Here is a 26,566-nt window from a genome sequence, read left to right as displayed (position 1 = left end):
GGGGGGGGGGGGGGGGGGGGGTACTTGCAGTGCATTGCTGCACTTGCCCGGCCAGGAAGCGCGGCGGAATGCAGTCAGTCGCGTTCGCGCGGGTGGGGAGAGGGCAATGGACGCGCGCGCGCAGCCCTCCATTCAGTTCATCTCGTTTCCTATTCTTTCTTAGATTATTGCTGGCTGGATGCGTGAAACGATACAACAACGTCACTATTTGGTCTGACTGATGTATTAAATAAATTTTATTGTTAAGTAAATAAAATAGAATAAATGATGTAAGAGTACACTAGGTGGACCGACGATCTGGTGAAGGTCGCGGGAAGTACTTGGATGCAAGCGGCGCAGGACCGGTCTTTGTGGAAATCCTTGGGGGAGGCCTTTGTCCAGCAGTGGACGTCTTTCGGCTGAAACGACGACGACGACGATGTAAGAGAGGCGACCCCAAATAATGGGAAATAGCGATAGGGAAAAGATGAAGAAGAAAATAAATGATGTAAATTTAGGTACCACGCATAATTTTCAAGTAATTTTCTTTATAGTGAAAACTGTCTTGTCAATTTCTTCATGTCCGATTTTTATGAGAATTTCTACAGCTTTCGGCACTGTTAAGATAGATCTATCAGGCTTATAGTCTTGTCTCAAGTCAAGTCCAAAAATTACTTTGGCATAGATCTCTACATAAAGTTGTAGGGGAATAAAGTTTAAAGCAGTTGAATCAAATTACCTGATGGGCGTATTTTCTATAATATCTTGGAAATTGGCAAAATACTTATCTATGCAAATAATAACCTGTACTTTTACTCCACCTTTTGAACATCCAAAAGTATTTGTACCGATAAGTGAAAGTGTTGATTGTTATAATTATCACATCACTAAGTAGTCGCATGAGGCAGCAGTAACAATTTATTTCAATTGGATCTCCATTCGTGGGTATCTACTTGAAGAGATATTGCTAATGCCACACACAAGTATCAAGCCAATAAATAAGCCAAGCCCATAAAATATCCGCGCTTATCTCTCTCTCTTTTTCTTTCTCTTTATCTCTACAAATACAAAAACAAAACAGCAGCGCTAATCCAGCAAATCCAAAAGCAACGTTTACGAAAGGTCGCGCAAGTTCCGTCCACCCGCCGGTACAATACCATCACGCGTGTCTGCGTCCTCGGCGGGCGACTGCACTATACGTACGTCATGCAATGATACGAGCCCGTCATCGCTTTGAGCCGCCCGAGTGCCGCAATTTCTCTCTATGCAAGTAGGTTCGCCATGATTCAAGGTAGATATAAAACAAATTGACCGGAAGTACTGATTAAACCTATGATGATGATGAAAGCACAACATCAATTCTCAGTTAACTTGAATTTAGCGTTTAATTTAAGCGGCAATTTAAGTGTGCAAGTGTCCAAATCAAACGGTAAAAAATGTCGATAGTATTTGGACCACTGATTTCTGGCATTATTAATGTGTACCTATTGAGAAATGAACATGATTGTTTCGAAAATTAAGTAAGCTGTATAAAACTAAGGTGGACATACTCTAGCAATCTTAACACGACATTCTATGCCTTCAACAGTCTATCGTCTGAAGTGGTAATAGAGCCAAGTGATTATTTGGGACATGTGTAGTGCCTGTCATGAAATAAATGGCATTATTGAGCATTATCACTAAAACATTGTGTGGGAAGGTAATAATGTAGAGCTAATAATTTCTCTATCGCACTCATGATTCCGATCAACATAATAACAGTAATATTTCAAATAATTGCTTAATCTACACGTTCTACTCACGTATTGTGGCTAGAGTAGGTAGGATAGGTTATGTTGGTATTAAAATTTACTTCAACACGATCCATTGAAACAATTTAGTTAGGTAATAAACACAAAATAATAATATTATCACCATATTATTGTTTGCTTTTGTCTTTCTACTTCTAGCGTGTGGACTACAAGATGTTCTGTTTTGAGACTTTTATTGGAAATAAAATGCTCAAAGGATTAAAGAAGATAACTTTTTGATTCACTGGAAGGTCAACCATTTCTTCTCATAAATAAAGTACACTTATTGTTCCACACAAACTAGCAAAAAGTTTAAAACTTCAATCTGGTGAAAATTGTTTAAAAATGTAACTAGTCAAAATTTGCAAGGAAAATCCCGTTTCATCCCAACCCATGGGCACCCACGCGCGTTCAGCACGGCACGGGTCGGAATGCAGTCGTTATATGCACACCACTCGAAAGGATTACCCACTAGTTGGTGGCGTGGCGATTAACCCACGCTAGCGGTTCACCCGCGCGGCTATTGGTTTGTTTCCGAACGTACCTAACGCTGAATTCCAATGTTGTTTCAGTTTCCGAATAACTTTAATTAAATCCCAAATCCGAATGCTCTTTACAACGCATCAGCCGTAACCGCAATACTAATTTGACGGTTTGTTTTACAAAACGCATCGCTACGAATGCGTTACGACACGCTCCAAATTCAATCAGCGGACGTTTGACGTAAACTGATACATTATTCACTGATCAAATTGATACGTGCACTATCCTGTGTAATTTTCGCCTCTATGTCAATTTGTTTTAGGTAAATTATCCCAACAGCACAAAAAAGCTCTATTATGTCGTCGATATCTTGGTAAGCAGATGTTCATTTGTTTTGGAATGGAGCCTGAGAAAATGTAGAATAGGGCTCGTTTGAGACAGCTTGAGATCTCGGCGATAGTGCATCGCTGTACGCTAAGTGGCTTGCAGCGCTGCAGCGGTTAAAACGCAAAATCGTGCTCAGTAGCTTGACTTGACTTAGACCGTGTTTTAAGTCTAGCTCTGTTAGACCCCTATGGTAAAACATAACAGGAATTTTGTTTAGGGGCCACTTAAAAATATTAGGGATTGATGGTGAAAACGGGCATGACACTTTTATTGCCTTGTTTTTCAAAAATCTGATTTTTAACGAATTTTTTTGTCTTTTTCTGTAATAGGTACTAAATTTCTGTAATTTTCTTGTTCCAGGTACGTGGATGTTGTTAGAGAAAGTTCACATAGATTTGATTCATTTAACTGCGTAAGTAGCAGATTTATTTTTATTTGCTTTATGTTACAAACGTGCTTGTTATGATAGTTTGTTTGAATACCTCCAACTCCGAGTTCTTAATGAATGGCTTCATAACACCTAGAAGAAGTTCGGGGCCGTCAAAAACTTAAAGCAAACTTCTATTTTTCAACGTCTCAAAATAACGATTTCTTCGCTAGTTAAGATAAAGTAGCGCGGTTCATTAATTTTGCACTGCTACGAGTAAGTACATCTAGATTATAGTGTCACTATAATAATAAGGTTGTCAAGCATTAATATAAGCAGCCTTATTATAGAACAAACTAATTTACCTTTACTTCCAAAATAGTACGTCAGGTGATCTGTCTACTCGATTTTCTCCTGTCCCATAAAACAAAATGTGAAAGCACGTGTGAAAGTTTTGTACAGTTTTCTATGTATTCCTAGAATAGTATTACATTTATTTTAAAACTTTTTCTGGATTATTTTTATTAATATTAAAATTAAATAAGCATTTGCTAATCTAGGTCTCATTATCCTATCTATTGTAGGTTTGTGATAAAAAGTACATAAAATTAAAATTATTCTGACACAGACTGAGTCACTTTGACTACCCTATCTCTCTAGGACAAAACATAAGATGCTAAGCTCCATTTACTCCCGAAAACAGTATTTGTCGTCAATCCTACGTGCATTTGAATAGTGTCACGATTCGGTGTGACTATACGAGAGCTCGAATGAGGTTGAACAAACAGAAGGCTTTTAGAAACCCTCAGGTCGCAGGTAGATCGGTAGTAACCTCAGAGAAAACGATTTAATTTAAATTTTTACCGCGTTCTGACGCGGGAACGTGTGTAGTGAAAAAGTGATAGGAAATAGTATTATGTAGGTATGTATTTCTTAGAAACGACTTCGCAAAATTTACCAACAGAGCCCAGCTAATTTGAAGAAGACTCATGTTAAGCCTAATTTATGTCGGAATTCAAAGGACACATTTAACTTACAATCCAATGAAGCTATATCATAAATTGTGGATAAATCTGAGATCCGGGTAAGGACTTGAGTTATAATACACACATAAGAATAAGTGTAAAGAACTTTGTTTTCTCATAAATTAAATTTATTAAAAATCACGTTTACTAAGAAACTTTGTCTTAATTAACATTCCTGTAACATAGTTACATAGCTTCACTTGAAATATCGAATTACCTTTGTAATTAGGTTGACCTAGTTCAGGCACATGTATAACTTTACCTTTTGTAGCATTAGATTAGCCTAGAGTTTAAACTGTCAAATAAGATATTCAATAAAGAATTTATTAAAAAGAAAAAAAAAATCTTACTAATTTCGCGACCTATAAATACACACACAACTATAGCACAATATTCTCTCACAACTTCACTTTAGTTGTGAATTTATTCCCAACGGATATAACTTGGGAATTATAGATTATTTCACTGACACACTCCTCAACCTGTATTAAACTTTGGTTCCATGAGTTAAAGTCGTAATTTCAATGGCGTGGACATCATAATGCTACAGTCCTCAGGTGTAACAGAGTGAAAAGTTGTGTTCCCCAAAATTCTGTAAGTTAATGTTAAAAAATCATTTTAGAAAATTGAACGCACATTATGGTTTTTTGTTTGAATTTGAGTCTTTTATACCTACATGATTATAATTAAGAAGGGCTAATAAAATACATACAAGCATGTCTTTCTTTAATCTAAATTGATAGTTTTTGATCAACATTCTCATCGTTATTAATTATTTGTTAATAAAATAAATTACTTAAAAGTCGGCTAATAAATGTAAAATCTAGCAAGATTACACATTTTAAGAAAAAACAAATGAAAAACGTAATTTCGGAAAATTAGAAGAAGAAAACAAAAACAAAAGAAAATCACGGAGTTCGAAATTTGAAAGCGCAAAATCCCTACGCTTCATAACTCAAACAAATACATCATACCCGAAACAATTAGGTAAGTAGCCATTGCAGGTATAATCAGGTGTGTTTGCTTTGTGGAGCGCCGCCGCAGCACAGGTGTGGTTTTGGTTGAACTTGTAATACGAGGCTCAAACAGCCTCGTTGCTTTTTACATTATAAAAGACAGTTGCTCTGTGTCGCTTGGGATATTCTGTGTGTACTGGGCCTAAAGTTTTGGTAGCTGAGAATTGGTAATGGCAAGTCGACATTATTAGTAGTAGTGCTGTTGACTCTACTATACCTACAAGAGTTGTATCAGTCGTCTGACATTGCTCATTTGGAATCTTAAGAAGCTCTCCGAAGTAAGAGTAAATTGTGATATCATATAGATAGCAGACAACTCAGTAAAGTCTCGAGTCTTGACCACATTGGAAACAGTACTCGTAACACCAAATTAATTTTATTTAATGAGACAAGTAACATAGTAACGCTATCAACACCTACTGTTATTAGAGCCTTCGTCTTGCAATAAAGCCGCGACTATTCCTCTATCAAAATTACATTTAATTCACACCTCCAAAACAAAACTGACAACTTGATGTCTAATATCCGTTACTGTAACAATCATCGCGTCCCGCGCTTAATATTTAACAATCAATGTCAGGTGAAAAAGTGGATTTACCGAAACAATCGCTCACTCGGATGCCGTAGTTGTTACTCGCGTAAATTACAAACGCAAAAAAACATCAGGCCCGCTCCCCAGTCTAATCAAACACGGCTCTCCCCTTGGAATTCTTAACAAATCACCAGTTGCTTGTAAATCGTGCTTGTCCGAGATTTATTCCGTCTCCGTACCCATATGCTCGTCGGGTGTAAACCGCACTCGCGTAAATTACACGTAGGTATTTGGCAACACTGTTTAAATAGGGGGCGTCTAAATTTGTACCCGTAAGTAGGGGCAATAGAGAAACTTCGCCGGTCTTATGTAATCGAACCCGAAGTCGGCAACAAACTAACTTTTTATCTGTTAACTTTAGAGTATGTTACTGGAGGATTTATTGACAACAACCCGACCGCGCGAAGTTCCGTGTGGACTATGTACGCTTTATGCCCGGCCGTTTTGAATTTTCGAGCATATTTATTCGCTTGTGTTTCCAAAGTTACAGCCCGGGTAGGGATGAATGTCGTTTACCTTACATTTGACTAGATAGCGCTGTAATTTTAAACAACGATTTTAAACTATGGAGTAAAATCTCTCTGTATTAATTAAGCAAATGACTGTCAAAGATGACCGAGTTTCAATCGTCACTTGTTAGATCCTTCAGCCAAATCTTTTATTCGAAAGTATTGCTAATTTATAACGTATTATCACTGAAAATGGCCTAACAACGTAAACGATTTCAGTTTAACCCTCCAATATACTCACGTTCGTACGCTTAACACCCTTAAGCCGCAGTCTTAACAATTCCAACATGTAGAAATAGATAATTCGGCTAATACAAAACTACTTCGTTAGGTAAACGGCAGTCCACTAATCTTGAGTCCCTGAGGTGCGCCGGGTTGATACGGAACCCGTGATTACCCTCTTCAAAACAGTGATTTCCACGCAGCCACTGCATAGTTGGACGCTTTGGGGTTGAGGCACGATTTGGGAACCCCTTTGTGTGCTAATTTAAGATAATGTACTATCGGTAGTACATGCGATAAAATGTGAAGGCAAAAGTTTGTGGTATATGAGAGATCCGATATACTTAGTATTTAACTAAGGCGTCGTTGTCGTCAAAAATCTGGCAAAACCCATACAAAAAACACCGGTTATCGTCATAGTTACGGTCAAAGGTAGGTGGTGCAACTCAGCCTAAATGTTAAGCCCCTTGTCCCCTAAATAATAAAAAGTTACACAGACGTCATTACCATACTAAACGTCACTTTAAAACAGGGACCAACTATGGTGTATCTTTTTATTAATAAGGGAGTATGAATGTGTGATTTTAAAGCCAGCTGAATTCCGAGTTTGGATCTCACTGAAGACAACTGCTAGTGTACAGGAATGATTGATTCAATATTGAACAGGTAAAATATTTTTTAACAAAAATAAGTAGGTAACATAATATTTTGCGCGGAGCTTGCATGCTGTGAGCTGAAACGGGCCTTGCCAATGTTTCCACTTGACCCGGTAACACATAACCATCGATTTATTCCAAGCCTAGCCATGGCTCATCCAAGGTATCTGGATTAGTGTTGCCATCTTTTCCCACAATTTATGTGCCAATGAAATCATTATTAGTTCTTATCTTTTGTGGAAACAATAACAATATCAACATTAATGCTGTCAAACTTAGAACAAGTACCTTTATATTACTTTCGATAAAAGAAAACATGGTGCCTATTTTTCTATAAAAGTCATGAAGATCCAACTTACTTAATACTGTAGTTTTGAGAAATGGGCCCACCTAGTCAGAAGAGTGATTAAATTATCGCCCTTCACTTGAAACTATCCAAATATTGTCAATATTTTCTACTGAAACCTATCAAAACATGTTCTAGGCAATAAAACACGTCGAATCGATTCCACTCGGTACATCGAATGTAATGAAAGTGCGGCGCGCGAGCATTAATCGTCGCAGGTGTCGATGGTCGATAGCCATGGACTTTTAATGATTTTTATCGCACTTTTGTGTTGAATGGCTGTCTTTTGCCACAAAAATAGACAAGAATTTTGCCGCGATATTGTAGTTTTTGTCTGCCATAAAACAATATTTTCCCAGTTTTTTATGATACGGAAAATCTGAAGTCTAATGTTTATGTTCAGTATAATCAAATCAAATTAATAAAAAATCACTGACATGTTTTCCGCATAATATAAGAAATTTCCTAATTTCCTATTTTTAATTAGTATTTTTTCTTAGAAAGTTACAGGCTTGTTAATTATTTATTTATGAATATCGATTGATAAGAATGACAGTATGTGTACATGTGTCATTCTTCTGTCAATATTATGTAATATTTTGAGGAAAAAACAAATTGATAAGGACGTTCGCCTTTCTTTTGCGAGAAATTATATTAATGATATCAAGTGAGAGACATTTCATACTTATTGTTTTAGTTTCTTTGACTTTATCTTATATCCCAAATAATAAAATTATTTTCATTAAAAAATCGCGATGAGAGTGAAAATGATAAAGGTACGAGTATAATCAAAATACTTTTATGGTAGGTACTAGTTATCGTAAAGCTTATGAACGAAAACAATACTTAAACTTCATAATTATAGTCATTAAATTTGACTGAATATAATATGACTAAAATCAGAAATATATGAGCTTGTGAAAATTGGTTGGCTCGAGATTATCCACTCGGCGAAGGGTTTTAAAAATTAATGCTCTGACCATAATTACTGTGCACCATTTGATTTTGAGTCTTGAGGTGCTCAAAATACGTGTGAGCATTGCCTGAAAGGTTTTGTCAACTGGTAGTAATTTGACAACTAAGTTAATATTAAAACGCATTAGGTTTTTAGAGGGTCGCCTCGTGTTATCGTAGATCGGTAGCGTGTTATCACTGTTATACTGAAAGCCCACTGCGGACACGATAAAACACCTAGATAAAACACCCAAAACATCAAAATATCGATTTTACGTTCCGTTTCATGTCTTTGTTTCGACGTGTCGTAAATGTTTTTATTTTGTGCGCGTCATTTTGGTTTTACGTTGATGAATTGTTGTATGGCGAGCTGGCATTTGTATTAATATCGGTGCTAAAATATATATTTTACCTCTGAAAATTTATGTTTTTCCAGGCTTCACTTTACACTTATTTATATTTTTTGGAGGTTTTGCTTTAATCGGTGCAATGGTAGAGCTATTTACTTCTGCGATAAAAGTTGATTGATAGAGTTTTAAAAATCAAATATCTGAAATTCCAAACAAAAATCTAACATAAATTCTACCAGATAGAGTATCTTATTGCAATCCCAATCAAGGGTGGTCCAAAGTAACATCACAACATTAAGCTAAACAATCGTATTTCAGCAAAGGCGATACAGCGATACAACTTTAACACCGCATTAACTAGTCCGCAGATTAGTACCCGGTTTAGCGGAATCGGCGCGAATTGACAGCGCTGTGCAGGTGATAACTGTCCAAATCACCCACACGTGTAAGCTTAAGTTCAACACTAACTTAAATCCGCACCATAGAGTATAGAGAACACAGAGGGTCCTGTTTGTTCTGCCTACGACGCAAATAGAGGTTCAAAACCCTGTTGGATTTTGCGAAGTTAAATAGTCCGTTCAAAGTTAGATATTTCATTTCATATTTACGGTTCAGTGCAAAATGACAAGTGTAAAGCTCTATTTCATGTGGAAAAATGAATACAATTCTAACTACATTATAAGTTAGTATATTTGTTTAATCAAAATAAAGCATTTGGGTTTAAAAACCTAAATAGTGATCAGATAAGAATGAAGGACAACTCAGCTTTATAGAGATAAATAATGTAATTAAAATTCTCGTACTTACCTACACCAAACAAAAAGTATCTAGGCCTTGGCGGTCTCTATTTGTCTAAGACCATGTTTCGCGTAAAAACAGCCAAGAATTAGGCATAAAGACCAAGCCTCAAGTCAACCCTGTAACCGCTCTGTGCCTAATCGGCCCTTCTTTGCGGAAGGGTTTCGCGTGCGCTTGCAACTTACTTATCGGCACACGCCAAGTGTTTGGTTAGGTAATAGCGGTCTAACAGACCCACAGTATGGTCACAATCATACGGTAATTACCCATTAAATGTACCGCGGTAACGAACCGATTAATTAATTTGTTTAAGCTTTCCAAATCGCTAAATGCTAATTGTTTGATAAGTACCAACTCGGTATCTAATTACAATAGCTCTCAAGTATTTGACTGTGTAATAGGTTCTCAATTCGTCCTGAATAGCAGATAAATGGTTCAGTTGAAACGCTTAAGATATTGATGGCTCATTGAAATAATTTAGTTAATGTTTCAAATAATTTTACAAGTAAATATTCATAGATAATGTAAATTATTTTCCTCTTGAGACTGTAGGCAATCTGTAGCATTTATTTGATCTTACATTTATAATAGCCTTCTAGAAATTGAAATATGATTGTTTAAGTTAAGGTGAGAGCCTAGGTCTCTGAATCTCACCTTCTCCCTTCAGAAAACAATTAGTATTGAAAGCATCCTTAGGGCTCACACTAGCATTACCAATATCATCTAAACCTCTTCGGATAAGTATCATGTGATCAAGCTTTATCAAGTATTAAGTGTTTTTTTTAATGAAAAAAAAGTATATAATAAAATATCTTTTATTAATAGATCGCTAAATAAAACGTACCGTTCCCCAATCTATTCCACTGTTAGCGAGCAACGAGGCAACAATACGCGGAGTACTTTAAATAATAAATCCGTATGTAGTTGTTTTTACGAGCGCATAGCTCATAGAACACCTGCCCGATATTACGCGATTGCATCGAATTGTTTTATAGAAAAGTAACAATATGCACTTAAAAAACTACGCACAATTTTTTTATAAATTTCCAATCTTTTATGAATCCAGCTTCACGCCAGAACAGTGAACATTCTTTAACTAAGTACTCGTATGATACACGTGTAATTTCTTAGGCACGAGTTAATGTAAATGATAAAAGAGACGGATAGATAAATAAAAATAGCAAATTTTCTATTCTTTGAAATGTAATGTAATACAAACGATGTCTCATGAGGCTGAAACAAACAAAAAGTTTCTCTCCCACTCCAAAACCTCTTTTCTAAACGTTGACATTAACGAGTACAATACCTATCCAAAATACTAGAAACAACCATTAAAAAACATTCAAAAATCGTCCCTAACAAATGTCTTTATTATCGTTTTATAAATCTAATCAACGGCGAATAATCCGTCAATTCTCCACGGCGGGTATTCAAACAATTAATTAGTTAAATTAACAAGTGTCGAGACACTTAGCCGCCGTTAACTGAGCGAACGTGGATCCGTGTCTTGCATACCTAAGATTTCAGCGTATTTTACGCCTTGGTTTGAAGCTTGAGACATCTTTTCATGTTGAATAGGTAAAGCATATGAGAGAAGCTTCGTAACGATATGTTTTTGCTTGTGGTTTTGGAAAAGTATTCGTTGATATTGCCTAATATTGTCTTTAATAGATACCTATAAATATGACTGAAAAATAAATGTTTATTACGCAAAACGAAAAGTAAAAAGTTACAGAGAGAAAGATAGAGAAAGATAATTAAGTCTGCTCTAGTATTATAAGAGATTTTGAAATTGCTACAAAATAAACTTGTCGTAGTTGATGACATCACATTTCAATTGTTTCAAATTTTTGATATAATGTTGATTTCATAAAAAAGTGCTTAATTTAAATGGAAATAAAACTAATTTCGGAACTGCTGTTAATTTAATAATTTTTCGATGTGAAATTGCAAAACATGTGACGTCACACTAGGGAGGGGGGGGTCTCAGAAATGTGACCACCTGTGACAAGGACGGAGGGGGGGTCAAAAAATCATGAAATTCGTGTGACGTACTTTATGGATGGCCCCATATGAGTATTTTGGACATGTCAGAAATACACAAGCAAAGACGTTAAACTTAATAATCAAACCCTGTGATAAATGATTCTTCCACACCAATGCTAGCGGGTAGTCGCAACAGGGCACAATCAAGCTAGCCGTCAATACCGGTTAAGTTTCACCCAATTAATTAGTGGCTAAGGAGATCAAAGTACCAGTTTGCGATCTCTGGTGAGCCCATCCATTCAACTTGGTAACGGCCTGACAGTTTAAGTTTCGATCCCTCTAATGCTATACAACGTGACTTCTGTCAATCAAATGCGTATCTCATTTTGCACCTACACCCGACGCAGCAAAGAACATTCAACTTTATATCAAGCTGATAAAGTCTAAATTTCAAAGGAAGTATCTGATACTTGCGGTGTTCTGAGAGCCATTCATCTGTTTTATTAGAGATCCGCACTGAATAAATTTAAGTGATCGTCATAATAGTGTTAAGTGAGGGATTAAGGATCGCAAATCTGCAGTCCAGCCGAATATTGGTGTTAGGCGTTCATCCGCTATCTGAGTAATGAATGTTAAATATCATCCAATTCCTTCAATTAATATTTGCCCGACGGATCGCGATCGAAGAGGTAAATGGGCCACGATTAATTTGGATTGTTATCTTCGGAGTCATCAAAAGTTACTAATATTATTAAGTGGCGAGGGCCCGGTAAAGTCACGCGCATAACATTGATTGAGAGACTGTTTGCTCGGGCCTGCTTCTTGGAAGTATTCTGAATTACAAGAACATTCTTGAGACACAATCACAAAAATGTTTCTTCAGAATAATAAAATAGGGCAGAGGATGAATTGAATGTTTGAACAAATTCATACATTTTTACAAGATTGAATAGCAAATTAAATGTAAAAATAATTGTTTCGGCATTAGATTTATCATTTATATTTAATCGGATGGATAAATCAACTATAAATGGTATATTGATAATTTTCTTATCCAAGAGAAGATCCTAAAAATATTCCAAGTGATATTGATCGACCTACATCCAAATGTCATCACTCACTAATCGTGTTTGTCACGCCTAAAAGTCAACATTCATTGATCAATTTTGATGTACGAGTATCTTTACGTCTCTGTTACTCTTGCAAGTATCTTTAGGCGGTTGATAGAGAAAGGGCGATACGAAATTCATAATCGTTTTACAGGAGTATCGGTGTATCTGAAAAAACTTGCGTTACAAATATGAATTACAAAAGCCACATCTAGCTTGAGACCTCCGAGATAGGTTATCGGTAGATCTCACCGTTTGTCGTATCTCTCTAAGACCCAGAACAGACGGTGAAACGCAACTGCAACGAAACTGCAACTTTGTGATGATTCTGATGAATGAAACTGAAAGTTTCAAACTGGTCGCGTCATGTGTGGTCTCTCAACGGACGCTATGGCAGAAACTTAGATGCAACTCAAAAGTAACTAGCAGTTGCAGTTTCGTTGCAGTTGCGTTTCACCATCTGTTCTGGGCCTAAGGCCCATCTTTCTGCATCAGAAAGTTGCAGTTTCGTTGCAGTTGCGTTTTTCACCGTCTGTTCTGGGCCTAAGATAAATGCGTTAATAAGACTGAACGCTTTGAAGAAGGATATCTCGCCTCAACAAATATTTGCTCTCCAAACAATAATGTAATTTTATTTGTTGATGCTCTCGGCCACTGCTCTTTATTTGTTTTCGGAAACGTTTGCGACCAGTTGCTTTGTTGGAAGAGTAATGGCGGATTACTTGACTCTATTTTAAAAAGAAACTGCAAAACTCCATTTATAAAGTACAAAACTAATAGAGATGAAAACATTTAAAAATAAATATGGGTAATCAAATGTTCTAATTCTATAAAATATGTGCTATGCTGGGTAATTACCAGTGTATTTCTTACAGTATGTAAAGTTACATAGTGTAAGTGTACATACTTAGGTATTTCATAAACTTTTATTTTTTTAGTTTTATGGTATAAAACTCTGCCGCTCATTTTTCCATTGCAAAGAAATTTAATAAGGTAGGATTCGAAACAGAATGACGAGTTTCAGAAATCGTACATAAATTAAAAGAAAATGACGTTAAAAAAGTTTTCACTGCGTTACACAAAACCTTTCCCTCCACGGAAGTCTTACGCAACGTCGAATCGAAATCGTTCGTTCGTTCTTTCAGCATTATGTTCACGAATTAGTGCAATTTCCTGAATTTCAGTTCATGAATCCATAAGGAAACGACGAAAAAGTTTCTACGCACTAAAATCATCGTTGATAAAATACAATAAATGTTATATGTTTTTGTTATAGGTATTCAAGTGTAAACGCGTCTACATTATATACATTTTTTTTTTTATTTCAGCTTTATTAAAATTATCGGTTTTATACGATTTTCTTCCGTAACAAGTCCACCCTTTACATGCAATAATAAATCATTATTTTATTTGCCAGAATACTGTTTTTGTTGTGGTTATAAAAAGAGAAGTTTCCAACATATTCTATCTTACATACGTGTAAATGGTTTTTGTGACATCGTCAATAGTCATTATCAACATTTAGAAATGCTATGTAACTCGTTTTAAATAAATAAATAGAAAAAAAAATCCACAAGTTTGAGTTGGAGTACATAAAATAAATCATCTTACGTGTTATAAAGGAAACTATACATTAACTGATTCAGTATGTACTAAAACCCGGTGGTCCGTGAGCACGTAGAATTTTGTCCAATTTTGTCCTAGCTACCCATCCTTATCGCTCGCGCGTAATTATATTGCTGTCGCGACTGTGCGACTGACACCCGCAAAGAGTATGCGAGCGCGATAGCAACATAATTACGTGCGAGCGATAAGGATGCGTAGCTAGGGGTCATTGGACAAAATTCTACGTGCTCACGGACCAGACTATAGCTTTTTACATTAAACAAGTTCTTTGACCTTCTCACAACCGTGTGACACCTTGTAACGGCAAGGGCTATTGATACGTTACTTGACCTTAAAAAACGCTACCACTTATAGAACATTTTTTTTCTAACAGCTCATTATCAACCCTCCAGCTGACAATCACCCTGTGGCTAAAAACTTAACCCTAAAAGGTCACACCTAGCGTTAACATCGTAAGCTAATTAATTCCAGGCAGGAAACGGAAGGGCAACGGGTCGCATCATTAAATGCATAATGCAAGATGCACGCATGCGCTGGAGACGTGCTCGCAATAGCAACGGGTAAGACGCCGTGACGTCACGAGTTGTGACTTTGGGAATAGGGTATTTGACACCACCAATCAATTGACGTACTTTTTAAAACTGTCAAAACGACACTCTCCCATAGATTTTGTACGGCGATACTAGCATGTGACGTCACAATTTTATCAACTCAATGAAACTACTTTTTACAATTTTAATGCAACCAAAAATCGTAATTTACAGGTAATTAAAAATTAATTAAGTTTTTAAGACCAGAAAGAAGTGTCTTTTTAAAAAAGTTGTGGTTTAGAATTATTGGCGAATGGTGTCAAATACCCAATTGCTACTAATATTTGTTTACGAGTGGCGCTTGATACAAAAAAATATATTATGTACTGTATCCCATTGAAAAAAGTCCCATCCTCATCATTATCAGCATCATCACTGATGGCCTGGATGGATGATGATGATGATTCATTACATCATCAACAGAAGTCCACTGCTGAAAAATAAATGGCCTTCCCCTATACGCACTATTTAACCCACTTCTTTCTTCTTCGACCATCGCGTCGCATACAGCTTCTTCCAGCGATCTTCACCTATCAGAAGGGCGTCTTAACCACGCTGTCCTTACAAAAAATAGTGCATTATTTTAAAGATATCATAAGATTAAAATAAATTAAACATTTAAAATGCGATTGGTTAGCACGAAGCCAAAGCTTCCTCCCCTTCCCGGATTTAGGCAGTTCAACAGTTAATTTAAAGGTTAAGAACCTACGGAAAAGGTAAGAAACACCCGATTCGCACATTAACTAGCAACTAAGAGAACATAAAGAATCATGACTGTGTTGTAAGCCTGGTATATCTCACTCGACGATAGCGGGCTAAATCACCTGAGTGCTGGAACGGAATTATTTTTGGAAGAACTTTTAAACAGCGTGATTAATGGTGGTACGGAGAGTACAGGTGGTCTTAGAACTACATTGTGTGACCAAGTTTTCAGAGTTGGTCGTAATTACATTTGCAGGTCGTTTACTGTTTGGTTTGAGTACACACATTAAGGCTGAGTTGCACCACCTAAATTTAACAGTAATTGTAACGATAACCGGTGTTTTTGTATGGAGTTTGACAGACTTTTAACGTTTGTCAAAGTTAAAGTAAGTGTTTGGGTTGACACATTCTGTAGTGCAGCTTTGAAAAAGAATGTGCGTAACACATGATCGTGTGATTAAAAGAAAAATAATATCCTTTTCTAAATACTTTCACAGATTTGTGTAACTACAAAAACTCTGTTCCTAACCAATGATCCTACCTGTGAAGTTTTTATTTTTGAAATTAAAGTCTACAAAAAATAATCATTATTCTAATAATTTTCTAATTTTTATAAAGATCCAACCTCACCTGATTCCAAAAAGTATTTTAGTTAGATAGACCTTCAATTTTAGTTTTCCAAAAGCCTGTTTCGTAGGTCAACATAGAATAAATGTAAGAAGGACAAATGACAATGCCACAGGGCCACAGTACTGGCCATAATGACGGCCATAACTCAAGCTATACTTTTTTAATCCCATCCCTCGCGTTACTCACGCATGTGCTCACTGCTCACCTCAGCAGAATGCAATTTACAATAAATTATGTAGATATTAATAAGTAGGAGGTTAAGGGTTGGAATAATGGCCCGACCATTCATCGTTCGATAAATTGCGAATGGGGGACAGACTGTAGCCAGATTACGTGCTTCAATATCCGGCGAGAGTCTGGAGTCTATTATCGAGTGTGATGGAATAGAAACCCTGACGGTTTTGCGGTTGCTTTGCGCGCACGAAAATATTAAAGCTACGTTTGCTTTGATAATGGGATTAGGATTTGGAGAATTTTGGTCAAGATGTTTTGATTGAATACTCAGAGGAATTCTTTTATTCTGTACTTAGACCCTTTCCAGACACGTCCAAAATATTGTGGCCTGCCGCCACTTCGGGACAATAAATGGGCTAGTGCTGAGAAGAAGTTGCGGAAGAAACTCTGTCACCTTTTAAGCCTTTTAATAAAACAGTTGCATTTTAGGATTTGCGGTCATGTCAAAGTAATGATAGATTATGTGGGCTGCATTCACTTTGTCCTGACCGCAGACCGCATCTAATGTGACAAATCCTTTAACAAATATTTAATTGGCAATTTAACATTCTTATTACATCATTATTAAAATTTGCATTTGTGTGAAATTTTAAGATATAAAAATGTCTAGTATTACATTTAATTAATGAAGTTAGTAGTTGTTGAAAACCCAACAAAACAACATAGATCCTTATCACGCTTAATTAAACTTATTCCCACTACCAACCCATCTTAGTCGTGTAACATAATCTAACCCTACGTCTGCAGTAGTAAATTACACATGTGATGAACCCATTTGCCAGCTTCGTATATCCGTTTCCGCATAAAATTAATCGGCCCGTAACGCGGAAGGATGAAGGCTGTAACAACTCATGTAAATTGCCGTCAACCTTCATCTGAGGTGGTAATGCATGCTCCTGCAAGGAGATTGCAGTAGAGGGTTAACACTTTTGAGCTGGTGAATTATTGTGACAGTAAAACAATGTCATAAACATCAGAAATGGGTTGATGTTAAGTTTTCAAGTGTTAGAAAGAGAAAGTAACATGGATACGTAATACCTTTATTTCAATAACTAGCGGCCGCCCGCGACTTCGTACGCGTGGATCCCGTTTTACCCCCTTAGGGGTGGAGTTTCGTAAAATCCTTTCTTAGCGGATGCCTGCGTCATAACATCTATCTGCATACCAAATTTCAGCCTGATCCGTCCAGTGGTTTGGGCTGTGCGTTGATAGATCACTATGTCAGTCAGTCAATCATTCAGTCAGTCAGTCAGTCAGTCACCTTTGAGTATAAAATAAAGGACTAAGTTATACTAATAAGATGCAAGGAGGAGGAATTACAAGCACGTGAAATACAATAGATTTCATATCACAAAACAACTGCGCTCAAAAACAGCAAGTTGACAGTAATAACCAAGCTTTTACCAAGCAGTAACCTTCAACACGTTAACAAAATTCCATAACCATTTAGCCAACGTTTTGTGAACTTTCCCCCCAATTTACAGCACTTTTCCATTCCACCTCTTCCTCAACCAGAGGTAAATCTGTATTTCTATAACATCTGCGAAGCATTGTTGGATACTAATCTAATTAACCTTAGACACGAGTCCGAATGTGTTAACGGGCGCCTACCAAAAGCCCGACGCGGTATTCTTGCTGAGCAAAATTGGGGCTTATTGTGTGGGTAATAAAAGTGGGTTTTGAGCTGGGTTGGAGCTCATTAGCATTCATCGTGCGCTCGCGGGCGCTCTCCGAAAGCATCTGTTAAATGTCTCGTGCTGAAACTTGCCGTAATTATCTGTTAACATTCCCAAGTTTGACCCCGCGAAATCTTGAGCATAGGCTAATAAATTCAGCCATTACTCAAAGCAGTGGCTTGCCCACTCGCTTGAGTTGGCGTAACAAAAAGGAAGTAACCAGACGTGCATAATCTGCGTCTGGTCATTCACTGGTCAAAGTTGCAATAGACAGCACTAGTACAAAACTGAAATTATTTAACGGTGTAATTTGGACATAAACAAATCTTTGACTTGATCTACAGTAAGTAGGCTTTAATCTTATAACGATATATTTTTATGTCCCAAAAAAATACAGTGTGGAATTACGATTGATGCGAAGATCTTTTTCTTGTACTTTTTTCTCAAGCACCTTAATTATGTATTTTATTAAATTATCCTTCTAACCTCCGATCGCGAAATTAATGTTTATGTAGTTTAGTTCATTATCTATCTTCATATTGTAGGGTTAGTTTGTTACAACTACGACGTAATCAACAGAACTCGTAGTTCGATTTTGAAGCTCCATACTGTTTCTATTCTGTCTTTGATAACTCAATCTCACTCCGTCTTAAAGTGTGTTGTTCGTTCTATCTTCGCCGCCTTGAGCGTTCCAAACTCTGGTCCGGTGGACCGGAGGCGTTTTACTCCCCTAATAATCGGGCTCATGGAGATTTTTAATGAAAAAGATTGTTCGCCGTTATTTAGAAAGTTGGTAAAAGGGATCCGACTGAAGTTTGTTTTGATTTAGTGCGCGCCCGCTCCGTTGATTGTAACCTTCTTTGTGGTTTTGTATCGGATAGGACTAATTAAAAATTTGCTACACAACAGCCGATTGTTCTAGGGTTCTATTAATATTGTTTTCGGAATAATCTTAATTCTCAACTCTACTTTGTTTAGTGTAATTAAACCTCAAAGCAACGAAATCGTAAGTTGGTTTGAACCACAAAACACTTACACAATAAGGACCGCAAATAATTCTAAAACGTTTAGAATAGACACTATCTCTTTACATTAAATTTACTATTAGCCTTCTCGATAATAGCAAGTCCGATACAGGCATACGTAACTTCAAAAATTTAAAATCTCCATTGAATGATGTGTTTCGCATTCGACCACTTTTGGGTTTTCTAAAAGTCAACAGGGACGTAATTGACCACGGGTCAGCTCGTGGGGCCCGCAAAATAAAAATTTTAGAAAATTATAAAATGTCACTCACATTACTAAGTGCGTTTTAGTCTTCTGCTTCTTTTTGTTTTTGCTTTTTAGGGTTCCGTAGCCAAAATGGCAAAAACGGAACCCTTATAGTTTCGTCATGTCCGTCTGTCCGTCTGTCCGTCTGTCCGTCTGTCCGTCTGTCCGTCTGTCCGTCTGTCCGTCTGTCACAGCCGATTTACTCGGAAACTATAAGTACTACAGTGATGAAATTTGATGGGAATATGTGTTGTATGAACCGCTACAAAATTATGACACTAAATAGTAAAAAAAAGAATTGGGGGTGGGGCCCCCCATACATGTAACTGAGGGATGAAAATTTTTTTTCGATGTACATACCCGTGTGGGGTATCAATGGAAAGGTCTTTTAAAATGATATAAAGTTTTCTAAAAAACATTTTTCTTAAAGTGAACGGTTTTTGAGATATCAGCTCTCAAAGTCGTAAAAAGTATGTCCCCCCCCCTCTATTTTTATAACTACGGGGTATAAAATTCTAAAAAAAATAGAGGTGATGCATGCTAATTAACTCTTTCAACGATTTTTGGTTTGATCAAAGTATCTCTTATAGTTTTTGAGATAGGTTGATTAAATTGACATAATAAGTTTATTATATTTGCTGCTACGGAACCCTTTGTGCGCGAGCCCGACTCGCACTTGGCCGGTTTTATTTGTACACTTACTTCTGCAATTTCACGGGGCCCCAAAGCCCTAGCTACAGCCCTGGGAGAGCCATTCATTTGGCCATGATGCCAGGTATCGTATCGCTAATGGTTTTCAAATAAACCCTCCCTTTAATGGGTCAGATTTAAAAAAAAAACACGAAATCGAACTAATTGATACGCCTCTGTACAGTTACTGTACATTTCCGATGAAAAACTTGTTGTTGTTGTTCTTAAAAGCTTTTTTTACCTGAGTATTTATTTTATTTTTTACATTTGTTTTTTTGATACTCAAAATACTTAAAACATCATCAGTGTTAAAATTACTTGATAATTTCGACATAATATGTAACCAACATACCCGTCAAGGCTTCAGAAACCTTTTTTTATAGTTTACTCCAAAGGCAAATTAAAAGTGCCTACCTAAATAACTTTTCGCTGAAATTATTTATTAATTTGCTGCATCATAGGCCGGTTAATTTAAAAGGGGACCATGAAGTATTTGCAGTATAGTCACGGGTGTTACCACTCGTGCCGCCAATATTTTCCCAAAATACAGGGTGTCGCAATATACCAGGGGCTGCGTGACGTCATTTAATATTATTGTTATTGATCCCGGAGCGTGTCACGTAATTGCCCTTCATAAATCACGTTAATTTAATGAACACGGCCAACGGATCTTTCGGGTGACTTCGCTTAATTTTTATTTCACTCAGAATCAGCGGGCTAGTCAATAAACCATGTCATGCATAAGTCGTGAATCGTAATTAATCATCGATGACAGAATAATTCGGCCGTTATCGCCTCAAAGCAAACTGAATGTATTTTGATAGATTCGCAAAGGTATTCCCCATATCGATTTTCAATTAATCTTTTGTCCCTTTTGCGTTTAGACAGATTCATTTTTCGCGTTGCGCGGTCGCTCGTTTTTCTATTTATTTTCAGTTCTTGTTTGTATGGATGATATTTATTTATGAAGAATATTTTAAACAGATATTTTATAGATATTTCTTATTTAGTTCTGAAAAAGATTGCTAACAATTTTTTTCCAAACAGATTTTTTGTTTTTCCTAAAAAATCAATGCAATTACAAGAAAAGAAGTTAACTTATACTTTTTCAAACTTAAACCTAATCCGTTTTAAGAAACCTCGAAAAATTATTTATCGACAAAAACAGGGAAGCCATGCCTAATATATTATCTAAATCCCTACTCTACCCGTATCTACGTCATTGGAATATAGATAAAAAATATTTATAGGACCATTACAGGTTTTTACAAAGGCGGAGTTAATACCATTGGACATTTCCCAAGGAACCCCAATCGTAACAAGCAATCGAGTGTGAAATTCGGCTGTAACACCGGTGTATGAAGTACGACGGTCCGCACGGGACTTAAACAATGTGGCAACGATTTTATATAAAGCCTTATGTCGATCTTTCTGTTTGCTAATAAATTCTAAAGAAGGTTCATGGACCAATAACACTACCCTGTAGCAGTACTTATTGAATATTATAGCATAAACGGCATTGGAACAATCTAAACTGTGCTGGATGTTCAGAAAACATTGAGCTTCTGTATACAAAGATTAATTAAATGTTGATAAAATAGTTTCACCGACAGTTTTTAAAGAAAGACATTAACGTGAATTTCCAATCGATAATTATCAGAAAACTCAACGATTAATTTTGTGTCGTTTTAAACTTATTTCAAATAATAAATAAGTAATCAATAAAATAAATGGAAGTGTTTAGAATCTTGATGCTGAAAAATTCCAGGAAGGCAGTGAACGAGAATGTAGGAAAAAATGGAGGACTTACTGTCCAGTGGTCGATATGTTAATAAACATTCGACGTGCTTTGAATGGATGGCCGTGTAGCACTCGCGACGAGAGAGATTAAAAATAACGGTCAATGTACAAGGCGTAGATGCTTTCAAATACGATGTAAAGCTCCTATGCGAAATACTTGTGGTGATAGGGAAAAAGCAATACTGTAATCGAGCGAAGGTATATAAAAAATGAAGATCTATCTAGGCTATAAAAACTTCCATATCTGAAAATAGAGACCTAGAAATGTGTCCATATAAAATCAAGTACATACCTACCAATCATAGATATTTTTTCTTCAGACTTACTTAAAAATAATTATATGAGCTCTATCAAGGGAATCTACAAATAATACTGTGCTTATTCAATATTTATAATGAAGCGTAAAGCGGCCCCATTGGTATTACCGGTTGCGATATCGTAAGGGAATCAGAATTCTACTCATACTTTTAAACTACTAAGTTTGATTGAGTACCTAAAAAAAGCCGAGTATCTTTCTGCAGTAAAAAATTGAATTTCTCATTTTCCCACTAGATATTTATTTACAACAGAAATGTTTCGCTAAAACGTAAAAGCCAGCAAAGTGCTATAAGCGTTTCAAAAACTACTTCTAAGCGGGACTGTGTTCCGTAACTTTCTTTATCTTTTATCAGGACAAAGTAGTGTCCCCTTCATAGAGACCTCACAGCCGTTTTGTTTTTATCGTCTCTGTAAAAATAAGTGCCGAGTTCTTTTACAACATGCCGTAGAAATAAATGTGCCATCGCTTCATAGGGTACTACTTTTTAAGGCCAAATAGCGTCTTATTTTTATTTTGTTTAAATCTGTTTCGTCTTTTTTATTTTTGTAAATTATTTTTTTTATATTTCTCTTTCTTTTGACTCTCAGTAACCTTTTTACTATATTTTACATTTTTATTCAAGTTATTATTTTAATTCCATGTTTTAATAGTGCGTAAAATAAAAATGTGTCGTTAGCGGTAAATGTGGTAGAAACGATATTGTTTACGTTAACTATAAATACGATTTCAGTGCGTGTGCGTGTTATAACGCCGTAGTCGGGTAGTGTAATTTTATTTGTTAGTTACTTGCTATTTCTGGACACATTTCCCGCTTCTAAGAATAGTTTGGTTTATTTATGGTACGCTATGTCTGGTCAACTATTCATCACTGATCATCAATTGAATCGGTCAAACAATATGATTAAATAAATATTTACCTACTAAATAAATCTGATGGTCAAATGACTAAAATATTACCCAAATCTACGAATTTTACCAAAGCAAAATTTAACTAAAATCCCTATTTTATTAAGTCACGTAACTTAATTTAGTTTACACATTGAGTGCGAATTATGAATGCTTATAAAATATTAAAGGAATTAATTAAAATATAAATATATCAAAACTCGCTATGTAAAATAAATTCATGATAAAATAGACGTTACTTTATTAAATTCCCTCCAGCGTTGGCCAGGTTGCTCGCTAAGGATTCGCTTTATGGCTCAATTTAAAAAATGTTCCACATTATGTGGGGGGAAAATAATACACTGAAGTCTTACACTTAAATTAAGGCGCGTAATATCTCGAAGCTGCTTTATATTTAGCGGAATAATTTATCAATTGTGAAATATCTGGACTTTGAAGAAGAGCCCGTCAATCGAGGCATCAACCTTGAACTGATTCTCTTTCATGAATACCTCGGGAGAAACAAAGAAAGAAGTGGTCAAACAACTTGCAGGAACAAAGCCTGGCTCTTCGAAAAATTGACGAGGAAAGTCACAAAGTATTCATTGATCAAAGGGAGATTACCGCTATCGTCCGAGTTGTCTTGGCTCGGGCATTCTGCTACCGTCCTTAATTCCAACATTTTATTTACCTCTGGAATGTTGACTTTGAAGATGTGAAAACTAATTCCTAGTTCCGAGTTTCGTAGTTTCACTTCTTCAGAGGTTTGTTGTTTGATTTAATGAAATTGATCTCTTTGTGAGCGAGCATTGAGCACGTGAGATATCTGTGTCATTTCAAGTTTTGGTCTCAATCTCAAACGAAACAACCCTATGGTGAAAAAATTTTGCTTAGTTTTATTACAAGGTTAGGAAAGGTTTCTAGGATCCTTCAAGGATTCCAGCCAAATTGTTTCGAAGTTATTTTAGAGGATTGGTTTTTTGAAACACACTTATTAGCAATACTACCAAGGTAAATTTATGTTTTCGCTCTGTATTTAATTTCAACTGTAATTAGCTGGAGCTAAATGTTCAAAATTATTTATAGATATTGTTATTATGTTGTTTGGTTAAGTAAATTATCGTACATTAGACACATTGTGTACCTTAATAGGGGCGTAACTTGCTCGGTCGCCTGTTTCGCTTCAAGTTAGGAGTTCCGACAACGCATCTTCCCCGGTATTGTTTAAAGTTTATTAAGTTCCAACATTGCATGACGTAAGTCGACGTCGACTTGGTAATGAACCAAATGCGGCTTTGCATGTTTACTTTGTTTTTAATTTGTAAGTTTTAAAGGGAATGTTCTTTTTGAAGAACATAGCGCTCTTTTTTGTTGCGAGCGTTTAAAGACGTGTTTTGGCGGAGTGTTTTGTTGTTTAGTTACGTTATTGGCCTTTTTCTTTACTATGTCATTAGTTGGATCTTTTGTTATATTAAACCAAAATTCTATCACACTCATAAATGTCTTCAGACAAAAGGAATGTTTGCTACAGCAATAGTTTTTAAAATAAAAATATAATTGATTTTTTCAAATCCCACCTCGTTTTGCGCAAAAACCTTTTTATATTTTCAATGAATAATTAATTGTTAATTAATTATAAATTAATTTTGTTGTACTGCTCATTACCAACTTCTTGGCGTTCTATTAAAACTTAAGCTCACCTTGCTTGCATTGTTTTAAACTGCAAACTTTATAATAATCCCACCTTTCCATCTTTTTGCTTGTGCAAAATTTGCATAAGCTCTGTACTACTATGTTAACTAACGTTGTCTTATTAGCCTGACGTATGAACATTTTAAAGCAAACATGGAGCAAGTAATTAGTTAAGGCATTGTTAAGTTTCGTTTAAGACTGACGTTGCAGAGTTGAAGGTGCATTAGTTGCGATCTGCCGCAGGCGTCGTCACAACTCAACCAAATTCTCTTGAACTCTCTGTTGCTTACTTTCTTGCACTGCGGTGCGTACACTTTGAATTTAGTTTGATGCATAAGCAAATGAAGAAGTTTTGTCAGTTTTCAGTCTTTTGGAAACTTGTGTTTAGTTTTTAACTTTAATGGTTTCGTTCCAAGACTTCGGGAACTTAAACATTTGAAATTGTGCGCTTTATTTACTTCAACTTAATACAAGAATGCCTTAATATTTGATGAGGTATTTTTCAAGTATTAAACGTCAATCTTAACAGAAATATTATTTGCTCTAGCAATTTTATCTATAAGTCAAGTAAATATTAAATCACTTCTTTATCGTACCTTTTGCCGAAGAATCAGAAATATCTTTGCTTTCAAGGTGGCAACACATTTCGCATGTTTTTCGCTACGCTGAGCACAAGTGAGTTCACTGGTTCATACGCCACTTGTGAACTTTGTATTGGTTGATTCTACCCTTATTTTGCTTACATGGTACTATTTATTCTCATATCGTAACCCAAAGCTTAATAAAAGACCAAGTAGGTAGCCTAAAAAACTGGAGCTAAATATATCTATCACATACCTCATCGCAATTTTGAAATAAGCTTACAATTAAATGCACTTTGACAAGTAAAAAGAACCAAAACATTATTGTTCTAAATAGGAAGTAAATTAAGATGTACCTAATAAAATAACGTAGTCCAATGAAAATGACGATACCGCATATCGACGCACTGTTTAAAGCTCCACTCGTAACTCTGTGATCTGGACTCGTGCCCAGCATAGCTTCTCAGCATGACTTATATTTTAAATAGCGGCCGCCCGCGACTTCGTACGCGTGAATCCCGTTTTTCCCGCTAATTCACGTTCCCGTGGGAATTTCGGGAATTCCTTTCTTAGTGCACCTCTACTGTACCTAAGCTACGTCCCTTCCAAATTTCAAGTGCCTACGTTTAGCCGTTTAGGCTGTGCGTTGATCTGTCAGTCAGTCAGTCAGTTTCTCCTTTTATATATTTAGATCAGCAATAGATTTCTTACGTATCATATGTATAAATGCAATCCATTCCAATGCGTGTGAAGTCAATGCCGATACAGCACTCAAGTCACGGCTACACTCGTGAGCCACTGAACTTGGCTCGTGCTCGGCGTAGCGCGTAACGTGTCACTCGTGTCGACTTCTCGCTTGCTTGGGATATGACACCTTACTTTACCATTTTTGATCTCATTATTTTTACATAATGAGTCATTATTTTGTTTATTTAAATATTTTATTTAAACCAGTTTGGGAACAAGATTACTGAATAATTTCAAACAATTCAGTGGAAATGAGAAGATTGAAATCTGTAGTCATAACAATACAATTTTTAAACAACAAATAAACAACATATTTTACAACTAATTAACTCAACCCTAATAAAGCTTATCATATTATATTCCTTCTTAGAAACGATCATAATAACTGTTATCAACTAATTAAAGGATTTTACGTTTTGCTTTTCTTTCGTAACGCCTGGAACACTTGACGTACGATTTATTCGCTCAATTTTGCTTCCTTCATCCTTTTATTATTCTGCATAATGGGGTAAATACGGTAAATAACATATTTCCTATATCCTGATTTACGTCA

At 36.1% G+C, this 26,566-nt stretch overlaps 1 long non-coding RNA gene across 1 annotated transcript in view; it reads left to right on the top strand.

The window, feature by feature from the left end:
• LOC114364641 (uncharacterized) overlaps positions 1–26,566 on the top strand; it is a 64,704-nt gene that overhangs the window by 19,289 nt on the left and 18,849 nt on the right. Inside the window, exon 2 of the long non-coding RNA XR_003656866.1 lies at positions 3,000–3,051. This is a non-coding gene — a long non-coding RNA (uncharacterized LOC114364641). The remainder of the gene's footprint in view (positions 1–2,999; positions 3,052–26,566) is intronic.

This window comes from Ostrinia furnacalis, unplaced genomic scaffold (genome assembly GCF_004193835.3).
Source record: "Ostrinia furnacalis isolate ACB-3 unplaced genomic scaffold, ASM419383v2 OfSCF0069, whole genome shotgun sequence".
NCBI classification, from domain to species: domain Eukaryota; kingdom Metazoa; phylum Arthropoda; class Insecta; order Lepidoptera; family Crambidae; genus Ostrinia; species Ostrinia furnacalis.
The sequence above is the reverse complement of the archived record's forward strand: the minus strand, read 5'-3'. Positions and strand labels throughout refer to the sequence as shown.